Source organism: Lepeophtheirus salmonis, chromosome 10 (assembly GCF_016086655.4).
Source record: "Lepeophtheirus salmonis chromosome 10, UVic_Lsal_1.4, whole genome shotgun sequence".
Classification (NCBI taxonomy): domain Eukaryota; kingdom Metazoa; phylum Arthropoda; class Copepoda; order Siphonostomatoida; family Caligidae; genus Lepeophtheirus; species Lepeophtheirus salmonis.
This window is the reverse complement of record NC_052140.2, coordinates 3468737-3493458: the sequence shown is the minus strand read 5'-3', so window position 1 is coordinate 3493458 and position 24722 is coordinate 3468737. Positions and strand designations below refer to the sequence as shown.

General features: G+C 29.2%; 1 long non-coding RNA gene across 1 annotated transcript; it reads left to right on the top strand.

The window, feature by feature from the left end:
* The first annotated feature begins 1384 nt into the window (after positions 1–1384).
* On the top strand, positions 1385–23603 carry LOC121125168 (uncharacterized). Its single transcript, XR_011781982.1, has 3 exons — positions 1385–1631; positions 19897–20656; positions 22920–23603. It is a non-coding gene; the product is annotated as an uncharacterized lncRNA (long non-coding RNA).
* The last annotated feature ends 1119 nt before the right edge of the window (positions 23604–24722 follow it).

Here is a 24722-nt window from a genome sequence, read left to right as displayed (position 1 = left end):
ACAATAGTTCATAGAACTATTTGAGTAATTTATTGGCCTTGTATTTAAATTTCTGGCAGTAATTAATATACTCAATAATTCTAGCTATAATTTTAAAGCCCTCATTTGATATTAGAAACTGATATTGAGCTTGCCATGGCCCCTTAAGGAAATTGGAATTTATCTTCTTTTTTTTTTTTTTTTGTAAAAACCAACTTTGACTAATTTAAAATTGTAGTTTGCGTCAAACTAAAATAATTTTGAACAAAAATAAAGAAAAACAGATAACATCTACTATCTTATTGAATCATATTTACATAATACATCCGCATATTTCATAGAGATATTTGAGTCAAAACATGCAGTGTATTTAAATTTCTAGAGGACACACGACTATGTATATCTAACATCAAGAAGGTTTGTTTGATTTAAATGACCTATATTGACTCTGAAATTGTCCCTTCCTAATAAAATATTGTGACTACTGTAAGAGTAGAATTTGCAATACCCTCATAGGGTTAAAAAAAGTATTTGTTGATATAAACTAACAATAATTTGTCAAAGAATACAATAAATTTTGATAGAAATCCTACTAGGCTGTTTTTGTGTTTACAGGCCACATAAGAACTTATCTACATATGATTTGAAAAGATCCTTTAACTCAATGTAATTAAAAGAAATAAAAAAACAATGTCTTGTAATTGAGTATCAAAATGTCTTAAATAATGAATATGTATTAGTGTCTGTCGGTTGGAGATTCAAAATTAAGTTACTTTTGAACTTATATATCTTATTTAAAAATCTTGCAAACTTTATTTTTAACTCTTTTTCCAAATCATCTAAAATCTTTTAATCAACAGTATGTTTATTAAAATTTTTTTTTTTTTAATATCCAGCCGAGATTTTTTAAATTAAAAACCTTAATGTATGTATTTGAATACATAGGAAAATTTTCTAAGTCTTTCTTATATATTTTAAATATATCAAAAGAGCAAATATGGCTTATTCGTTCTTCCTTTCTATACATATTATGTATGTTAATAGTTTATTTTTTACCTTCATGGTCAAATTATAAATGCACTGCTGAAAATATATTCAACATTTAATTTATATGCTACATGTCACCTTATTTCTTTACTACTCTCATTTACAGTTGGGGGAAAAAGTAATTTCTTATTTCCAGCACCTTTTTATATCTTGTTCATTATTGTTTACACGGGATCTTACGATATAGTGTTGTAGAGGAGGAGTGTATACTACAAACACTTTTTTTCGCCGCCAGTTCAGTAGTGAATATTCCGTTGTATAGAGGTCTCAAAGGATGAAATTCGTACTATTTTACATTTTTACTACTAAGTGTCGTAAACGACAAAAAAAAAAAAAAAAAAAATGCTAGGTGCAGTCTCTTTCGGTTCGTGTTGCACAACAGTGGTTCAAACGATTTTTTCCCCACTCAATTCTTCCCTCTACCGTGAAAACCCCGACATTCTGAAGTTGACAATTGAATAGAAGCGGCCAGTAGGTATTAGTGAATAGGAGACATCATCAAAACAATGCTAGGCAATACACATCTTTAATGACGAATTAGAAGCTCCAAAAGATCGGATTGGAAGTTTCTATGCATCCAACCTAAAGTACGAACCTGACACACAGTAAGTACCACCATATTATATGTATAGCCAACGTGCTCGGGGTACAAATTTCCCCTTCATAGAGGACTGTGAAAATTGATTGTTGGAGTTTTTTGCAAAGAGGGACAATGACCTTTAAGGGAAGGGTATTATGAAGTTGCTTTCTTGTTTTCAACAAGTTTTTGAAAAGAACAGCGTATATTTGCCTTAAATCGGATGATGCTGCCACTTCTTATAAAGCATTGAAATAAAGCGAAAAATACGAAATTATTTATTCCCCGTCCTAATATTTTGAAGATTTTTTAAAGACTTGTAATATTTTTAACATCTACACGAGAATCGTTTTCGGTTTTACTTCCTGTCAATCAATCTTAAGAAAAAATAGGCTTTTTAATTCACTCATCGATTTTAAAAAAGATATCTAATTTTTTATTTGTAATACATACAATAAAATTATTTAAAGAAGAACGAGGAAGTGGAAAGGCCTTAATTAATCTTGCCGCTCTTTCACCCATTTTTATTTATTTTATTATATAAGTCCAATTATATTTCGATGAAATACAAAATTTATGTACAAAACTATTTAACACACTCTTTTCTTCTCGGTCGTGGATAATTTTTATTTATTAAACGTTTCATTTGTGTTTTAAAATAACAACTTCATTAAATGAGGATTGCTCATATGTTTCAATTTTTAGGAGTGAAATAATTTTCACTATTACAACCAATGGGACATAAGTGTTGTTGACTTATATTAATTTGTAGGCAAATCAAGAGAAACAGGTACTGTCTTGTTTCAAAATAATACAACTCATTAATATAGGAAGGTTTAGTTATTATTTTTTGATATTTTGATAACATTCTGGTTCAGCCATTCTGTGGCATAAACATTTCTTCATCTCTTCATCATTTATGAGCAAACAGACAAAAGGTAGAGCATTCTAGATCTTCAAAATACTAAAATAAAGGTGGCTATGATTATAGACATTGTAAAGTGCTCCAGGAGCCTGTTTTTAGGGCCAAGAAGAAGAATGATTGGAAATACCTTTCCAGGAAAGGAGGAAGTAGAAGGCACGATTTGAAGAGGGATCCAGAGTACATGAACAGCTTAGAGGAGAAGATCCACCAAATTGATAAATCGCCTCGCCATCGACTTCTCTATAGATAATAGGATCATAGGAGTGTCCTCTTACACGAGTATCTCATTCCAAATTTGGCTTTGGTCATAAAGGCTGGGAAGGCTAAAAAGTTTTTAAACTTTACTTGAAATTTTCCAGAGCGTAGGATGATTCCATATCGGAGTAACTCCTGTTCTAATTTTGATATTGCTAAAATTAAAGATAGACCAATTCATCCAATGTTTTTTTCTTTAATGTCTCAATTCAAAAAATTCTATGAAAAATAAAGTGATCATTTAACAATATTGGAGATAAAATAATAAACAAATTTTAAAACTAAAATATAAGTACTTGTCATTTTTCATTTAAATTCATTCGGCTAAATGGCATTCAAAAAATCAAGAATTAGATGTTTTGAAAAAATAAGGGTACTTTGTATTTGCTTGAGCCGAAAATATTTGATTTATTCATCAAACTTGTTAGTTGCCCTCTTGGAAAAAATTGTTTAAGTACTTCAGATATAATACACTTGTACAAAATTATTTTTACAACGATACTCAAAGCACTTTTTCATAAGCAGTTTACTTCCAGTGATGCAGTGTTTCTCCCTCTAAAATTGCAAATCTTACGCGTCTTTTTGTAAATCTCTTCAGTTTCAGGGAACAAGAAAAAGTAGAATAGTGCCAATTGGTAAATATGGTAACTGAGGTATGATTGTGGTGTTGATTTTGGTCAAAAAATGCCACCATTCTTTAGTCAAAAAGATTAAATGAAGTTTAAAAAAATTATTAAAATGATAAAAAATAGAATTTTCCCCAAAACGTTAGAAAATTATTTGAATTTTGAGCAAAACTATATTAAATACTCAATTTTTGTATCTAAATAAACATTTATGGTCTAGAATGACGCATAAATTTAATTTTGATTGTTTATATGTTAATAAAAATACTTAAACGTTCGGTAATGAAGTGGTATATATGTAATTCTTTTTATATTATAAAAATATCTGTTATTCCTTAAAATCCATATTTTATTGTCAATAATTTTTAGTATCCTCCTAAAATATTAATCAATTTATACTGAGTTTTTTGTTTATGATTTTGTTTATTTTTTTTTCTTATATTTAGCAATTTTTATTCAAGGTTTAGGGAATTAAATTAATAGTTTTAATTAAAAGTTTTTCAAAATGAAGACTGAGGCGTATACATAAAAGCAGCTACAAAATAGTAGTATCTTTGCGATTATTTTATAAAATACAACCAACCTCACTAAAACTAATCCGTACTCATTTGATTCCCAAAACTAAAATAAACTAATACATATTTCATAAAAATTTGTATTAAAAATAAAAAAAAGTTATATCGATAAGAGTTGCAAAATTTATAATATTGAAATTCGAAACTCATGTATTTGAGGTAATTTTAAAATCAGAATTTCTTTTTTTGTGAATGTTTTATATTCATAAAAGTATTTATAGCAATTTAATAGATTGGAATAGCTCAAAAAGGGATACAAAATTTTAAAGACAGAGTTTTTAAAATCCTTTAAATGTGTATCATGTAATTAAATATGTTTTATTTTTGGAGTTTCTTTTTTACTCCGTTCAATGACACTGTTTTAAAAAGGATGTTCATTAAAGGAGGAGTAAAAAAGCTTCAATTATTAAAGGGATACATTCAAACATGTTTGTAGTTTAAATATTACAAATGGCGGATGAATTGAATTTTCTTATAATTACGATGTTTATTCAAATTTTACGGACGTAACTTTACAGACTCAACATACCTGTTTGTGTAAAGATACTGACTTGTAATTTAGAGAAAAATGAAAATAAAGGCTTTTCGCACTAAAATCGCAAAGCAGATACAAGTAAGTGAAAGCCCATGTTTATTTTGCATTGTTCTACAAGGCTGGTCTATCTTTTTTTGTTTTTGATTTTTTAATTATAGTTATCTGTCTTTACATGTAGCATCAACATATCCATATAAAATGTTAAAGAGACGAGGTAAAGTTACAACACTGATAGATTTTGTCTCAATTTTGACAAACCACCATTTAACACCGCAACAAGGATGATACGACTTTGACATTGATTTTGATATAATCTACTTTTCAAACCCATCCTTCAATTAAGATGGTGTTTATTAGAAATGTGAACACAGCGTCTACATGAAGTTTTCGAGGCATACCCTTATTATTCCCTATACAGTTTATTCTATCTCTGTGGACGGCGGGATATTTGTTGTACCCATCGAGTATTGCTTATTCAAAAATATACTCAGACATACTGGAATCCATTCTTTTGATTTTATGCAGCAAATTAATACTTTTATTGTAGCATAAGTAGTCCAACAGACTTAATTATTATTCTTTTGTTGCGGGCATAGTTTTGAAACTTTGGCAGGGTTCATTTTTGATACCAACAGTCCGCGAAGGAAGATGCGCTACCACCGTCGTTCTCCATGGCGTATTTACCAGTATTTATGAGGAATAAATTTAGAATGTTTATTAACTATTTTTGATATTCAAAATAATTTTTTTTGGCATATTGTCACAAATGTATTATTGTACTTAAAAACTATAATCAATAAAACTGTATGTACAAGATAGTTTGGATAAATTGTGAAAATCTAACAAGGCTTATCGTTATAAGCCTTTATAGATTTTCACAATTAGATGGGGTAGATGGATATATTTTTTTTTAAAGCTACATTTAATGATGTTCAATTATTTATAAAGAAATCCGACTTTCTTAAAAAAAATGACCCTTAGGTTACTTACCCAAAACAAAAAATTGTATTTCGAATCTCAAGGAAACTAGATTGAGTTATAAATCAAAAAGTGACTGTTGTCTCACAAAAAACAAAAAAATCGAATAAATAAAAATATTTTCTCCATAGTAAGACTATTTCTTTTGAAAAGTTTTCTAAGATCTTATAATCCACATTAAAGAAACTAAATATTTTGTGGCCATCGAGGGGTAAAACCTAATACCATAACATCCACATTTCCATCCTGATCCAGAGGTGTGTGGGACCCTCAAAAAGAAGGACCTTGAAATAGGTAAGATGATAACAGACTTATCTCTTCAGAAGAAGATGATTCATAATATGTAATTTTGCTGGCAATAAGAGCTTTGCAATTCAATAACGCGTATTACAACGCATTTCCTGCCGATACCTTTCGTTTTAAAAGCCCATTAAAACCCGGTTTTCAAGCTTTATTACTTGCAATCGAATTCAATAAACAAATTTAAAAATATAAATATTTTGGCTTTGATTGATTAATTAAAAAACGACTTCTAAATTCTTTAATTTTAAATGAAAAGTATCACGAGAAAGCTTAAAGCCTTACCTAAAATACCATCAAATATATTTTCCTTAAATAAGGTTCCATGTTTGGCATAAAATCATGTAATCCGTTTTTATGGAGAAAAATAGTTGGAAAAAAATCTCAGTTTTTTATTTTTACTTTTTTTTCTGCTTTTATACTGACATGCACTATATATATATATATAAATATATTAATTAGAATATTTGAAATAAATTATGTATTTTTGATTTATCTACAGTTATTTATTAATTATCACTTCTGGGCCGTCTTAACCACTAAATGGGACAAGTTGGCTCAAAAGTTGCTAACTTTCAATTTATGCAAAAAGTTGGATATTTTTTTGAAACTTACTTACAAAACAACAGCCCTCATTTTAGTATAATTTTTATAGACTTAGTAGAATTCCGAAAAGTGGAAAATACGTCAAGTACCCCGCCCCCTGTCCCCCTATTTGATAATAATATAGTAGTACAAGTAATGAGATTATAAACGTTGATCCCCAAAAACCTAATATTGAAGTCATTAAATTTTTATAGAAAGTAATTAAAATTTATCAATACATTCCAAGTAAAAATATTATTGTAAACAATATCAACAGTGTTTGAATGTCGAACCTCAATACTTTCACACTCAAAACAGTTCATATATTTATGCCTGATATATGATATACCCTGACCTAGAATATGTAAACTATTTTTTAAAGACATAATATTATACATACGTAGTAAAGTCAATATGCAATGAAGGATTTAGAATGTGGGTGAATAATCAACTGACCAAAAGTGTACAGCAGTAATGCGAAAAATTTATTCCATTTTTTAAAATTATGGATGCTTGAAATATGTTTACTTTACTTTAAAAACATTATCACATTTGCAGCCCATTACCACATAAGCAAGCCGTGATTACAAATGTATTTTGAATCTAATTACCTTATAATAGCTAGGGAGGAAAGTAATTTATTATTTTTAGCTTTTTTTCCAATTCTTTTTAGTACAGAAGTATTACAATAATCCGGTTTTTACCAAGTATGCCCTCTTCCGTTTTAAAACTTGTTGCCAATGATAATCCAACTTCAAAATTATTTTCTCGTGGAAACACTTTAAGAATTTCTTATCCAACATTACGGAGCTTCTGGCGTGTTATCAAAGATGAGTGCGTCCTGGGATTTTCTCGATGATGTCTTGTTGTCTCCTATTCACCAATAATGGGTGCGTCTTTACGATCCTCAGCTTCAAGCATTCAAGTTGCTCAAAGTAAAAGGCAGAATTGAGGGGGAGAATCACTCAAGCCACTGTGTTGCAATGTGGAACCAAAGAGTATTGGTCCCGTATGCATCACAAATTTTAATGTTCTCTACCGACCCGTGTTTCCGTTTCAGGTAATAAAAATGTAAAAGTTAGCAAATTTCTTCTTTTGAGACCTCCATACTTGACTCACGATAATTCACGACTGAACTGACCAAGTGCAATACTGTCCAAAAGTATTTGTTGTTAAAAAGTTTACAACGGAAAGTTCGTATGATCCTATGTGATCAAAAAGAAATAATACATATATACTTAGTTGAAAAAAAAAAACGAAGTTGGAAATACAAAATTACTTTTTCACCGACATGATATTTATATTCATAAATAATTTTGATCAATCATCCATAAATTACTCATAAAGATCATTTATAGAAAAATGGAACCAACATATTATATTATCTAGACCATATTAGAACAACACAAAGTGTCATATATCAAATAAAGGTTCCAGACTGTGGCAAATATTCTTAGGTGTATCAGCCTATCCTATAAATTATAATATTAAATCCAGCTTTGACTAAAATACAAATGGCATTGGCATTCTCTCTTTTTCAAATATAGTTACAATTTAATTTATTTATTTAAAAAAAAATTAGTTAGTGAATTATTTCCCATTTATTTTGTATGCTCATATTTGAGTTGTCTACATTTTTTAAGAAGACACAAATCATAGTTGTATACTATTCATTAGGATTGCATACATTATACACAGTGTTACCTTGCTAACATAAACATGTCCCATATATATTTTGTTTTCTTTGTCAATATACTTATCTCACTTGATACGTCATGGATATTCCATAATTTATTCTTTTTGAAAAATAAATGAATTAATAAACGGTTAATATACAGGGGTGATCCTAAGTTTAAACATTTTTAAATTTTTTATATTGAGTGATAGATTGGTTGTAGAGAGAAACATTCTAACTAAATATTTTAGAGAATTTAGATAATTTTATTCAATATTTTATAAATTGTTCAATTTATAAAGTTGCCTCCTTTATCATCGACAACCTCCCATAGACGTGATTGAAATGCCTCACATGCTGCACTCACCATAGATATGGGTAAGTTTCATCTATTCATTCTGAATTTAGGACGGAGATCTTCCAAATTTAAAAATTGACAATAATTTTTTAACTTTGATTAAAAGTTTACACAATGTATTTGAGGGGGTTAACATCTACACTCCAAGGGGTTATACATAGATTTGTCTCAAATAAGATTATTTGCTTTAAGCCACTCTTGTCAGTGAGCACTGGTATGTAATAGAGCTTTATCATGCTGAAAGGTCACCTGAATCGTTTGAGATAAATTGGCTTTAAGCCACAGAAGTACCACAGGCTCGCAACATATTAAATGTAGTACGGAGGCCCTACGGAATAAAAACCAAAAGAAGCTTATCTTTTTTACTTAAAATCCCTGGCCAAACTAAAAGGGATTGACAATTAACCCATTTTGGAATTGTTATTTGGTCTAAGGATACATCTTTTGACGATGATGCCAAGATTCGGACGTTTCGACAGTTGAATTTTTGATCCAGGTCCCATTTCTTCTCATCCGAAAAGACAATATTTCCTCTGCCCATGCAAAATTATAATAGTGTTTCACATCATTGAATCAATTTCATATGTGCATCTTCCATGAGATTCTGACCGTAACAAAACTTCAGAGAAGCCATCCCTAGGTCCTTATAGATGATTCGAGTCATCGAAGTCCTTGACATATTCATTTTAAGCCATTTTTGCATTGGGGTTGTTGTATGTGTATGTATATGGACTTCGAAGACAATCCCTATGGCAGATGGAGTAATTGTAATAGTATAACTTTAACTTAATCAGTGCAACTCTATCTGACCAATTTTAAGGAACATTAGTAAATAAAGTATCGCAATTTAGGTTCTAAAAAAAATTACAAATAACTAAAATCCTGAAAATAGGATATGATTACACATATAAAAATATTTAATTACTAAATTAAATCTCTATAATCGTTAAATTTGAATTTATGTGATTTATATATCGTAGTACGGACATATTTCATAATAAAACGAAGATGGCTTATTTTCTTTAATTTAAGAATCGTATACAATTATATATCATTATAAATTGTATAATTTAGTATATAAATTTCTCATTCTTTGTTATTCAAAATGGCAATACATTTTAGCTACTTTAAGTGCATTATAGGATATACTCAAATTGTTAATAACAATAATTTGTTCATAGAAATTATGTATAACAATTTGCGGAGGAATACAAATGTAATCCACACTCAGTTTTTGGAAAAAAATCTCCCAGCTTGCTTTTATGTCAACAAGTCAGACATGTAAATGAATGTATTACATATTTAAACATTTTTCCTAAAGTATTTTAACTGATTTAATATCCTAAGTAATTTAGTATACAGCACCTTTCCGCTAATGCAAAATAAAATCAACTAACATATGAGAAAGCTGATCAAATTATATTCAATGCTATGGATATTTTTATTATGTACATAAGTGATTCTTCTTTTTTAGTTTGTAATTTTCATCTATTATTTTCAAAGTAATAAATAACACACAAATTTCTTATTGTTAATGGATTTAAATCTAACTTTTGGACCGGATTGTTATACTAAAAAAATAAAAAGTTTATAGATGTGACATGTCAACGTAATTGCTGGCTGCAAGGAAAATAAGAAAGTTAAAAAAATATACTTAAACATTAAATATTATTTGAAATAGTATGATATTGACTATGGACGACTGTCATCCTTTTCCCCTACTTTCCATTGTTCATTGTCATCAATAGTCATTTGTGTCTAGAAATTGATAGATAACATCAAATGTAAATTTCAATATAAATCGTAAGGAATTTGCGTTTCCACTCAACATAACAAAAATGTGTATTGAAATGAAAACTACACACCTTAATCCACATAACACGTAGCATATAGATTTATTTTTAAAAGAATAATTCCAATTTGTTTATAAGTACATAGGTGACTTTGATCACCATCGAAAATACATCAATATTTTTATTCGTGATAAAAAATGTTAATTGACACTGTTGTTTTTTTCAAGTACATCTTAAATTCTTGGTCATCATAATTCATCCCAGAAATTATAGTACAAAGCTTATAATTGTTTATCAATATTGTTCTGATCGTTTATATGAAGTAAAAAACTAAATTAAGATATTTTCTTTTTCATCAATTTTGTTTAAGATTGTTGTTATGATGACTCACCATTAATATATATTGGTTTTTTTTCTATTTTTTTGCACAAAAAAAAAAAAAATCAAATCCCACAAAGCAATTGCCATTTTTTACATACTTTTTTTTTCTAGTTGTAACTTGATATTCTTAGTAAGTGTAATTTATTTTTTGCTAATAAAATGCTTCCTTTATTGATGATTAAATAAGATTTATCCTGATATTTTGCTCATCTCTTAATAACACTTCTGGTCATAAGGACATACCTACGAGTGTATACATACGTATAAACTTATTGTCTAATAATAAGTACTTGTGATATTTTCAATGAGACAAAGATTAAGCAAAAAAATTTGTTATAGGGCATTAATTGGTCCTTATAAAAGGCATCCTTTGAGACTGAAGTGCCAACTTCCACATTTTTAATGAATGAGTGACCCACTATCAACAATAATGGTAAAACACACACACAAACGTTCTATGTTCTAATTGCCATAGGTTGTCGACCCCTTATATAATTATTATGCAGGGGTTATGTAAAAAAAAATATCTTTGTAATTTGATGTATGAGAACAATTTATATTTCTGTCATTACAAAAAAATATTTATTAATATTACTTTTGAACAAAAATCAAGAAAAAGAAGAAAATTCCATTTTTTAACTGAATACACAGGGTCTGATAAATTAGTGAAACATAGATTTTAAATAAAAATAACTCTCTTACGAAATACTCAATTAGGTATGCTATTTATAAAAAAAATGTATCACTATACATTTTGTTAAAACAAAGTTTTATTTGAAAATATGGATGTCCAGGCAAAGCGATCCATTGTACTATAAATACATAAAGAGTTTAAGATATAGTATTTAGCCTTTATTTGAGTTAAGTGACTTATATTTGCCCAGATAATGTCCCTATAAATAAAATATATTATTTTATTTTAACAATAAATTTTGGCTACTTTAAGTGTCCTTTGAGACATATCAAAATAATTAATTATAATAATTTGTTGAAAGAAATTTACAAATAATAATTCATATAAGAATTCAAATATAATTGACACTCATTTTTGAGAAAAATGATTCTTGCTTGTTTTTGTGTTGTTAGGCCGCAAATGTACTTATATTTCAAGATTAAATAGTGTAGTTTGCATATATGCATATGTATAAAGTTGCAAATAAGCAAAATGAGAGATGCAAAATAAATGTATCAGTTTCTATTCAACAATTTTAGAAATAAAATTTTGTTAACCTGCACAGACTTTACCTGGAAAGCAAACATAAACAAAGAAAATTAGCCATTATAATTTGCAACTTATTTTAATATTCAAAGTACTTGCATTTTTCGTTGTCTAAGTATGTATCTATGTATGTTGAATATACGCCTTGAAAATTGTCTTTTTTCAATTAAAAATAAATGGTTTAAGACTTAAGTGCAACGTAAGATTTTTTTGAGAAGAATGAATATTTACTTGAAATGCACGGGTAAAATTTATGAATAAAAAAAAGAGCAATATTAGAGCAGCTACATTATTAAATATTTAAAAAAATTAAATGCGTACATGCAATCCGAACATAAAAACAAACCAGGAATGATTTGTATCCTTCGATAAATTATCCTAAAACTACTCTAACAATTTTTTAGAGGCAATGGAATTTGTACTTTATTTATTAAAAATTCATTCTCTTAAAGAGATAATTAGAAATATTAGATCATTAACATTAGGTAGGGGGAAAAGTAATTTTGTATTCACGTCCTTCATTTAATTAACTTTTACAGCCTGAAAGGGAAAAACGCATAATTTTTGTGCAGATTATGACTAGCGCTAAAAATGGATCACTTTAAAAATCAAGTGATATAATTAATGGTTGAAAGCCAACAAGGCGGCAAAACCGTGACCAAGCCAATCCATTACATTCAGGAAGGTGCTACTACTAATAGCTAATCCCCTATGGTCAAACGCTCAATTCTGTCTTCTACTGTGAAGAACAGAGGCCTGTGAAAATTGGTTGCCCAAATTTTGTAAGATACTAAAGAATAATTTTAAAGACTTCTTTGCTGACAAGCTCATTAATATTCTAATATTTTAAATATAATAAGATTTATATAAAAATGTTATAAAAATCAAATAAATGACGACTATAGGACTGTTTTCCCAAGATTTTTTTTTGTTAAAGAATACTTTTAGAATTGTTATGTGCCATTATAGAATCATTCCTTAACTAAAAGTCCAGAAAAGGAAAAAATCCAAATTTTCTACATTTTACTTCATATATACACACAAACTAATTTTTCATATACACATTTAAAAACTTGTAAGCATTCTATTCAAATTTGTGGGATGAGTTAAGATACCCAAAAGCTTTAGCATTAGTTTATAACTATTATTTGATAAAAGATACATATATTAGTCCTAATATTACCATTTAAATCAAATTTCTAATATTTCATTATGCCAATCAATTTTGGTTACTTTAAATACAATTTTTGGCGAATCTAAAGGGCTAATAAGATTAATATGTTAATAGGAATCGACAAATGTAATCCACAATAATTCAAGCTTGGTTTTGTCTTGATGGGCTACATATGTTCATAGTAGATTAATGCTATTAAAGTAAACTAGTAAAGGGTGCTCGAATTGCAGGGCTGAATGGATAAGAATAGAAACAAAGAATGAAGGTAGAAGAAGAGAAACAGAGAGAAGGATTTAGAATGAGAAAGACGGGGAAGAAAAGAAGTAAGAGACAGAGAGAAGAAGAGATGTTTAGAAAGAGAGAAGTGAAACAATATTTTTTCCTTTTCAATTTTGTTCAACAACAACGGCTTAATGACCTTAGAAGGCTCCAAAATAATTATAGCAATGTGCTTTGTTATTTATTTTTTGGATTCCATGAAAGAAACTAAAAAAAGAAAAATATACATTTAAATATTTATTAGATTCTTAAAAAACGTTTGTTTAAAAAAATTTCCTCTTGATTGCATAAATTCACATTTCATAAGGTCAGGAAGATATCTTGACAAGTAAGGCACATGAAATTATTTGTAAACACATCTATTAGAATGGTTGAGACAATCTCCAATTATTAGTACATAAAAAAGAAGAATGTGAAATATTAATCTATTACTTACGGAAAAAAATACAAGGAATGTTAATGAACCTGATTGAGTAAGGATCATTCAACTTTTGATGATTGAAGTGACAGAAAAAAATTGGGGTATATTCAATATGATTATATAGCCAGGGTGGTAAATACTACATTTTTTTAGTACAAAATTTAAACACACAAGTGGGAATACTATTTAATAATTAATTAATTGAGAATAACGCTGATTGATGAGTTTAAGTGTAAGTCTTTGTTGGACTAAGAGTAGTATTGAGGATTGATAACGAAATAAATAATGTCTTTGGTAGATTTGGAGTGGAATTTGTGTTTTGTTATGTTCAAGTCACACATTCTCTCAGCTAATTTAATGCAACATGATAGTAGTTAAATATCAAACATTCTTCAAATACACAAAAATACAATAATAACTCTCGATTAATTTTTTTACATACCGAAAATGCTTACAATTTACAAGCTTACATTAGAATGGAGCTAATTTTTTAAATTTGAGAAATGTGGAGCTGTAAGGGCTTCAAATTTTTCCTTTTAAACTAAAAACATCGTGTACTAATTTTGTACAGTTTTAAAAAATGTTTTGAAGTAGCTCAACGGCTCCAAAGTTTTGAAATTTTGGAATTTTTTTCAAAATAAAAATTTTGTACCTAAAAATCAAAACACTTTGCAGAACGACAAACTTTATAATAAAATTAATTTAGCTAAATAAATTGAATGTCTAAAATATATTATTGTTATTTCACTAACGTTTTGTGCTAATTAGTCAAAAAGAGCTAAGACTACCATAACTTGCATTTTTGTTGTATGTCCATCTGATGTTCGTTAAAAGAAATTATATACTTATAAACAATTTATGTGTTCCTAATTTTTAGGAAATTGTTAATTTTTTTCTCGAAATAGAAAAAACAGTTTAAGTGAGAATAATTTTACCCTTTTACTGACTTTTTTTCGAATAAAAATACATTATAAGATAAATTCATCCTATAATTCGTAATTGAGTATTAAAAAATACTCATTGCAAAGATGCTGACCCAGTTTTTTGACCTTTACTTGATTCAATAAGTAAAGTAATTAAACCTTTTTTTTTTTTTTAAACTAAAATAAAATTTCTGGGCACTGCTATTTAGCTTAAATTTTTCTTGACGAAAAATACGTAACCATACTCAAGATGTGAGCTTTGACTAAACAAAATCAATTACATGTATATTGCTAGAGCTTGTGTTCTTCTTCAGAAAACAACAAGGGAAAAATGTTTTACCCATCACATGTAGACTCCATATTATGGAATTAATCATAAGCACAGCCTTCCAGTCATGTTTTGGACCCAAGTTTTCTCTTGATGTTCCAGATATTTCAAGAAAATGGTGATAGAGTAATACATATAAGTATGATACTTGAATTGAAGATAGTGAAATAGCTAATCTTGTAAAATGATGTGGGATAAGAAAGCCATAATTATGCCAAAAAATGTATGAAAACAAATCTTCCTCGACACGACTATAAAGAATTCCTTAATCTCGTAATAAATTATTATTTGGTGATGTGCATCCACTAGGTGAAAAATTTATATCACCTGGTAGCTATAGATTACCCTCGATGTCTATAAAAAGTTTTATACTGTAAAATTTGGATGTTTTGATCACAATTCAAATGGACAGACATAGAGGATCGAGGAATACGTTTGTGTTTATAGTGAAAGTGTTTCTCCGAGACCAGATGTCTACTTCTCAAGCCCTAATTGCACCTGATAATGACCTGAATTTAATAAGATTCTTCTTTAAATATACTTCCATTAATTCAGACATATCGAATCTCTACACTAAAAAATTATTTAAGGACTTTTTGTACTTCTCCAATGAACTTGTTGGATTATTTCTCTTTGACAGTGCATTAAGTTTGAAATCAAAAAGATATATAACAAAGTACATATAAAATTTGAGCAATAAAACTCAAGCAAGGCCTTTTTTACTCACTAATGGATTAAAGTAGAAGAAAATTTAAACTTTTGTATCTACTTCAAGTAGTAATTTGAACATTGCTTATGGTTTTGGAAACATAAACTGTAAATATGGATAATATTTATTTTTTGGATATACCGGTAGTTGCATAAATACGCAGACTAAATTTTAAACGCTTATATCTCGAGGTTCTGTGACCGGAAATAAAAAATTCTAGCACAAGTAACTCGGTAAATCTTTTGGCTTTGGTTTTGTTTTTCTTACTCACATCAAACAAAGTCGTTTACGATGAATGAAAAGGCCAAACGTCATATGGTTGCCACTCTCTTCCACGCCGGTACGTCTGTCAAGGAGGTAATCAAGGACACTGGACTATCCAGGACTACTGTGTTCAAGGTCCAGAAGCTTGTCAAGGAGGGAAAAGACCTGCCCATACCTCTGGAATGACTACCTCTGGAATGACTCAGGATTGGCTCGCTGCCAACATGCCATTTTGGAACACCTCAATCACCTGATTTGAATCCCCTTGACTACAGTCTGTGGTGGCAAATTGAGAAGAAGGCCTGTGCTATCATCCACCAGAATTTGGACTCATTGAAGGCCAGCGTCAATGAGCAATGGGCAGCCATGGAAGACCATTACATTACCAATATGTGCAAAGCCTTCCGCGGGCGCTTGGAGGGTGTTATAGCAGCCGATGGCGGTTATATTCAGTAATTATATTAAAATTTATACCAGAATAAATTCTTTGTTATATAATTCTCAAAAAAAATACGTCATACGAGTTTTATTAAACATTTAATTATTTGCCACAAATAGTCCGCGTATTTATGCAACTACCGTTATGGAATATACATATATATAATGTATATAAGTAGCAAGACCTGCACCTAATGGGAATCTTTGACACTTTTGACCAATTAAAACAAATGTTAGTAAAAAAATAATAATATATTTTCGATTGTAAATTTATTTAACTACGTTTCTTGTCTTGTAAAGTTTGTTGTACCACACTAAGTTTATTTGCTATTCAGGTCAAAACACTTTTTTGAAAGAAATGGTAAAATTTTTAAACTTTGTATTTGTTAAGCTACCTCTAAATATTTTTGAAACCCGTTCAAATTTTATATACGATGTCTTTCACCTTAAAGGAAAAATTTGCGACCCTTGCAACTCAAAATCCATCAAATTTAAAATATAAGCTCAAACTTACCCTACATATCTATATTATTAGAATATTTTTTATGTCTCTTCATCTTCTCCTTATAACTTCAAAAAAGACTGACTTTACGAATTACAAAAACTAGCCACTGGCTCTATTATTGGTCTCTTATGCAAATCATTATTCACGTGCGTATATTTTAAAATATGAATAAATATAAACCCTTGTATGTTAAAATCATTTATATTTGTTTTATAAGTGGGCGCTTCCCGGGACGAAAGTACTCATCAGTCATCCCAACATATACATATATATACATTAAACTCTTATTATTGTTCTTTAATTCTTGTGGAAACAACATCTGTGAGTATGCTCCTGAAGAATGATGATTTTTTGGGGAGTTATCTTCTATATTATTAAAGAAAAAAATATATTTTTACTGGTGCATAATTACTCCGGGCACTACAGATATTACATAATTAATAAGTACTATAAAAATTCATTTGATAACAACTAAATTAATGTAGTGTGATGACATCCCAGCTCCTTTCCTCATAAACATTATTCAAATGGCTAGGGATATTATGTTATTTTTCGTTTTCTTTATTTTTATATACCGAATATACATACTTACTAATTTCATCCCTGAATATAGCTATAGAACAGTGTTTATTTAACTGTTTACACTGCTTACTGCCTTAGAGAATATAATGATCTTCAAGTACCATTGTTGAAGTTTTTATCTGAAACCTATACTATTTTTTGCCCATAAGTGTTGTATTCCCCAAGCACCTCACTAACCGTGCCTTCACATATCATCTAGAAGATGTACTGCAGCTTGAGAACCACTGCTATAGACTCTAAAATGTATCATAGAGTGTACATGCAATTTATTTCTGGGTATTTTTCAATTTATTATCTTAAAACCTCAATAACTCGAAAGACAAAGGGTTTTTGGGATTTAAATGTTTCATTTTGGAGAAACTCTCTACTAGTGGGAAAAAACAAAAACAGAGGCATATGCTAGATAGATTCTTTAAAAAAAATGAAATAACACATTTAGGAGAAATATAAAATTTTCGTAATTAGTATCCTGTAATATCAAAGTATAAACTATTACAACAAAATGGCAACACTAACCTGTTTTTGATTGACACTTTATTAAAAAATAAGTATTTTTTTATTCAAATCTTCACCATAATTTAAAAATATTATATCTCTAAATCTTGATGTGAATTAAGTTAATATTCTGAATAAGCAGATTCATCACTAGCCCCTTTTTTTAAATGAAGTGAAATATTACCCCCCTCCTCAAAAAATATCTGACTATTATTCGTCAAAAACGCCATTGATTCGACTGCACAAACGGAGCAGGCCTAGATGACAGGCTCTTCTAGCATTTTCCTGGAATTCCTCCAGAATCAGGAACATCAGCTCAGATTGTGTACTTCTAGACGATATGTTGGTGTGTCACTCAATTGAGTCTAGCACAAAGAAGTCCATGGGGTTGAGGTCCAATAACAATGGAGGACAAACACTGGCTGCAAGAAAATTCAAAAAAAAAAAAAAAAAAAAAAAAAGTGACCTAATCTTGTGATCAGCACAATTTGCTGTTAATCCTAACAGCAACTTCCAGACTCTTTCAGTTTATTACTGATTTTAGATAATGGACCTGTCTAAATTTAAAAAGTTTGCAATCTCAACATTGCCTTGTCTGGGGAAGATTGCAACAATGATACTCTGCCTTTTTCCACAATTGTTGAATAAATATTTCGTTGATCGATTCCATTTTTTTAACTGAATCCAAACCATTCTAGCTGTCAACCAAAACAAAAAAAAACATTATACCTGTACACGTGAAGCCGATGCATGAACTCAAAGTTCATTGTTGAACAATAGCCTCACTCTAAATTATTTATACATATAAAAATATACATAATTTGAAATTTAATTATGTTGTGATACAAAAATTATTTTTTTTATTTTATGATTTTTTCAAAAAATAAGATTTTTACTTTATCTTCTCAAATTAAAAAAATAAAACAATTAAATGGAATAAAATAAGGTACCCTTAACTATTTGAGACACATATATTTTATTTCATTTTTAATATACTAAATATAATGACAACCAAGAAATCCTCACTTTTAGGTCCAAACCTCTAGGGCTTAAACCGTTAAAATTTGAATGACAAAGTGATTAAAGTATAATGTAGTGATACTAGGATATTGCAAATATATGACTATTTTTTTATTTATTTGGGCTATGTTTCTTTAATTAAACAGAAATAAGATTCAAATCAAAATGTATGATTCTAAAAACTACATAATTATCGCTGTTTGGATATGAAAAAATGATGGAGTATTAAAAAAGTTTTTTGATTAAATTAAAACTTATGGAGGGCGAGTTGGTGTAAATTTTCGCGTTAAATGAGCTTTTTAATGTATAATATTATTATGTGCGAATTAAACTTAATAGCTACTTTAATATATAATTAAAATATGTAGTATTTAACACTCTTATTCCGAATATGCACATTGTTTTTTCATATACAGTCAGGTTTTTGAAAAGTTCTAATATTTATATGTGGAGTTTTTTTATCTTTTTTTTATAAGTAAGAATTATAATTTTAAAAAAAATCAATTACCTAAATGAAAATAAGTACATTCCTTGAAAAATTGAATCTGAATTCAATAAATATGCTTAAATTTTATATACAATTATTTAATCTTAAGAAAATATAATTTTAGGTAAAAAAATACTATATTTTGAAGGTTTTGTTTGAAAAGTAATAACGCCTCAATTTTTCAATTGTTTTTTCTTAGTAAGACCTCATTTGATGCCTAAATCATTTGAGTTCATTTGATTCTAAGAGGTCTGCTTTATCTAGAATATTGTTTTTATTAAGAGGTTTTCATAATAATTTGTAGTAAATCTTTTTCGATTATTTATATTCCAATTTATTTGTTTCCTTTTTTATATTACATGTATAATTTATAATCATGGGATTTTGTAAATTAGTTGTAAAAGTAAAAAGCGTAGCTCAATAATGATGCTTTATTAATTTGACTTATTTCTTTAACTAATAGACATGTGTAACTCCATTACGAATGCTCTTAATGAAGAAAAGTGATCCGAATACTTTTGGAAAAATGGATGTGCTTGTGGACCATATTGAAGAGCGAGCCGTATTCAATCAGCAAGTCAACATACAGCTACTCAACATCATATTATTTTTAAAAGAAGTATCGTCATCCAAGGAATTTAATCAAAAAGAAGTATCGACATCGCTGGGTTTTGATCAGAAAGAAATTCAACGTAGGCTTGGGATTTTAAAAACCAACGGAATGAAATTTGAGCCACTGGGTCCTGAAAGAGGTTGTCCTGGTGTGGCTCTTTATCCAGTGTACTGCCTGATTAATCATGCTTGTTTCAATAATACGAACTACATATGTTAAATTCCCTGACTTTCATCTTGAGCTACGATCACAAATCCCCATAAAGAAAGGGGAGCAAATCTTCACTCGCTACGTTTCTTCAACAATTATATAAAGATATAGGATCTATAATATTAAATATGTTTCTACAAGGGATTATAAAATATATTTGTTTACTTTAGGAAATGTTCGAAGGAGTGAAGACATCAAACAGTATTGGTTCTTTGATTGTGAATGCCAGCGCTGGCAAGATCGAACAGAACTGGGAACATATATCTATGTCTGCAATTAATTGTAAACATTGCAAAAATGGCTATCTTCTTCCTGTTAATTCTTTGATCTATAAATCTGACTGGTCCTGTAATAATTGTGATGTAATTGTTAACTACAAAACAATACAATTGAATCTCAGGTACTTTTTGATTAAATTTTAAAAATGAAAATATTATGTATCATCAGCGTAAATAAACTTAAACATATTTTTGAATAATCTAAGAAATACGGATGGGGACCCAAAACTTGCAGTCCCATTTAATTACAATTTTATGCCTATTATTTTTAATTACAATGTTTTATGACACATCAAACGACAGCTGAACCCGAAATCCAATAGCTTTGATTGTATTAGATGTCTCTAATTGTAAAAATGTAGGAACAATAACAAAAATCCAACGCGTGTGTAATCTCCTCTTCACATGTGTTGGTAACAAGAAGGCTGACGAGACTGTTGACATCTCATATACTGCTTACAGCTCTAAGAAGTACATATATTATAGCCCTATTCATCCTTGAGGACCCAAAACTTCTTCAGTAACAATATGGCTGACTTCTCACCTTCCTCCATGTAGCCCTCTTCAAGCCCTGACCTCAATCCACTGGACTTGGAATCTTAGGGTGCATTAGAGAATAAAGTCTGCCCCAACTCTCATTCAAATTTTGATTTGCTGCGAACTGCCATCATGCCAATGTGGCACGGAATTGTATTTATCGGGAAAAGATGCTCATTTGTGTGCAAGCTTGTCAAAGGCTGTTATTGCTTGTTAAAGAGGACATATTGGATAAAACATATCCTTAAATATAGTATTTAAACCTATTGAAAATTATGTTTAAGTTGTCTCTTCTGGATTCCATAAACATCATGTTTTTCGTTATTTGCAGCATGTCCAAAAATTGATGGTGGTTTTTAAAAAAAATCATAAAATAACCTAAACAAGTGACTTTTTTGGCGAAAAACTTTATTTACTTCCCAATATTTACCTTTTAGCTTAATACATTTTTTATGCATTTGGCATCCCTTCATATAGTATATTCAAAGTATCTAGAGAAAAATTTTCTCAAGCTTTTGTCAGTTTTTTTAAAATTCATTCTCTGAAGTTGCTCCGGACCAAGGCTCCCGAATTTTCAGTGAGAGACAAATCAGGACTGTTGACAGGAATCCAAGTTGTCTGAACACCACTTGTGTGCCTTTTTGGAGTGGTGAGTAGGAGCACCATCCTGCAAGAAAATGGCTCCTGATGTGTCAAACAACATTTTCCTCTTCAAAAGAGGTCCAGTTTCTTCAGTATGAGACAAAGCTGACATCAGAGACTTGCTGAGGATCTCCCTAACGTAGTACTCGGCCGTCACAGTTTGGTTTCGTGGTGAAGATCTGACACTACCTGGTAGTTCATAACGGCCCGAACATGAATTTTCAGAAGAAATTTCACAGTTGGAGTTTGTTCCGCATATCCATTATCTCTTTCCCAAACCCGATCTGTGTGGAGATTTGGGGCATGAAATAGCTCAAATGGACTTTCATCAATGAAAAGGATGCATTTCCAGTCATCTGCAGTCCAGTGTTTCCACTCACGACAGAATTGAGGCCGGGCCTTCCTTTGGTTTTCTTAAAGTTTGGAGTGCAGACGGGATTCTATGGCAAAGCATTCAAAGAGTGCCTTAGGTAGTTGTGAATAGATTGCTTGGATATTGGATAGCCCTTTGAAGTCAATCTTCCTGTCAGTTTCCCTGTGGATTGCCTCTTTTTTCTCAAAGATTTTGAAAGCACCAGTTTGGGGACTTTGCTAATTTATTTCTTCCTTCCTCGGCCCTTCTGATTTGCAAAGGTTTGTCCATCCTTCGTTTTCTTACACCATTTCTCAATGGTCCTGAGAAGAATCTGTAACCTTTGAGCGACGTCTCTCTGGCTTGATCCACCCTCTATCATGCCAACAACCTTCTCCCTAGTCTCCAAAGAGTGTTCTCTCGCCATTTCGGATATTGAATTTCAACTATCATCCTGTCGTGTTTTCTGACCCCTTTTATACTGATGTATGATGCAATCATGGAAAATTATTACATCAGAAAAATTCAATGTTGCCTAATGATTGTATCAGCCCAAATTTCATTTTATTCCGGCCAAAAATAATTTGTTTTTACTAGAAAACTGATATTTTTAATACGACCATCAATTTTTGGATATACTGTAGTCATGATGCTACGATTTTTGAGTCCCGTCTCGGTGCAGTAAAGACTGATGCGTTTATATTTTAAGTATAATAAATCGTTAATTTTTTATTTTATTATTATATTTATGTAGAAATATAACTGGATGGTACAATATTTTACAAATTTTTACTTATTTATTCACAAATTCATGAATAAATTTATTTATATATCTTTTACTCATATAATTATAGGCTCGTTCTATAGAGTATGAGACAATTGATGAGTTGGAACAATGTTATACCATTATCAAAAACTCCTACATCCCCACCATTACATCGTTATTGACATCATGCATAAATTCAACTATGTATGTCTGTATTGGAGACTTTAGGCCGAGTGTATCCTGGTTATACAAAGTGGAGAGGTACTATATGTATTGCAAGAAATGATTTATCCTCTAATGATGATCTCCAAAGCAGATCATGAGTATAAAAGAATATCTGAGAGAGAATTTCACAAAAGACTTAATATTTGTGCTCGAAAATTAGCGGAATCAAAGAAATGTTTACCGTGAGGCTTTACAAAATTAACTGAGAACTCTGTTTCATCTATGTATATTAAATAAACCGATTGATGAGGATAATGTTTCAAAATCAAATACATAGTGAACAATATTCATTCGTCATTTGGTCTTGAGTCCTTCTTGATCTTTCCATTTTATTCAAGTTACAAGTACATACATGTTTCAAGTTAAAAAAAAATTCCTAAATTTTTTTTTAAAGAATCAATTCCGTTTATTATTATTATAATAATGTATTTATCCCATTTTCATAAATAAAATAAAACCACAATTGTGTATATGAACTTTTAATGTTGAACGATGCAAGGGTTTGATTTTGTTTCCATACATACTTTAATCAAAATGTATTCAACTAACACGAACTATGAGTAATAAACCTTTTAAAATAACCCATAAAACTTGAACTATTTAATTATTAATTAATTCCCAATATTCAGAATTGGCTTTTCAACCACCGGAGGTAATTTCCTTGAACTACAGAGTGCGACAAGGAAATTTTCCCCGGCGTAAAAAATTAATTTTTTCGCACTTTGTAATATTTCAGATGGCATTTCAAATAAATTTCCTATGGATGTGTTGTTTTTCTTGCCCATTGTTTTAATTTCATCAAAACCGGACAAAAAATAAGTAAACAGGAATAAAAAAAGGCAAAGGGTTTTTAATCTTCTCGACGAAGATGTTTTTTTTTTAATTTACTTTCAAAATTGTTTTTATATTGATGCACCACATATAATATAAAATCATTAAGATAAGCAATAATAATATCAACGGAACTTTCAGAGAACTATTTAACCTCACCTTTAAAAATATAGATAATATGTATGTTTCATATAATATATATTTAATTTAATTTGAAAAAAAAATGTTTTGGTTTTACAAAACAAGATATAAAAAATTATTTATTGTATTAAACCTTTTTTTCTAGCTTCTAAAATAATTTTTTGTACTTGAAAAATATAGATATATTTTATAAATTCATATTGATTAATTAATATGAATTTTGAGTTTTTTCCATACTGAAGCATCAAATTTTGCAACTCCTTTCTCATAATTATGGCTTTTTTATAATATTATTTAATATTTTTAAGTATGACTTTTACAGGCTTATAGAAATAACTCAAGAAAGTTTGAAAAATAATTTACAAAGGGAATCAATAAAACTCTATCATGTATAAAGTATATGATACTTATTTAATATATTTTATTATGTATTTTGGTAAAATAACTTTAAATATTATAAAATTTGTCAAAATAATTATTTACTCCTATGAAATTACATAGCTACATAATCTTATATACATAAACTATTGCATGAATTGCAACATTTACATTCTAAATAGATGCATCAAATTAAAAATTCTAGTTTGCTCGATTACATGATAGCCTAATTTTGTATTTCTATTTAACTTGATTTTAATACAAAACATGATCTTTTTAAAATTAGTTTATTAAACAATTAAGTGATATTTCTTCA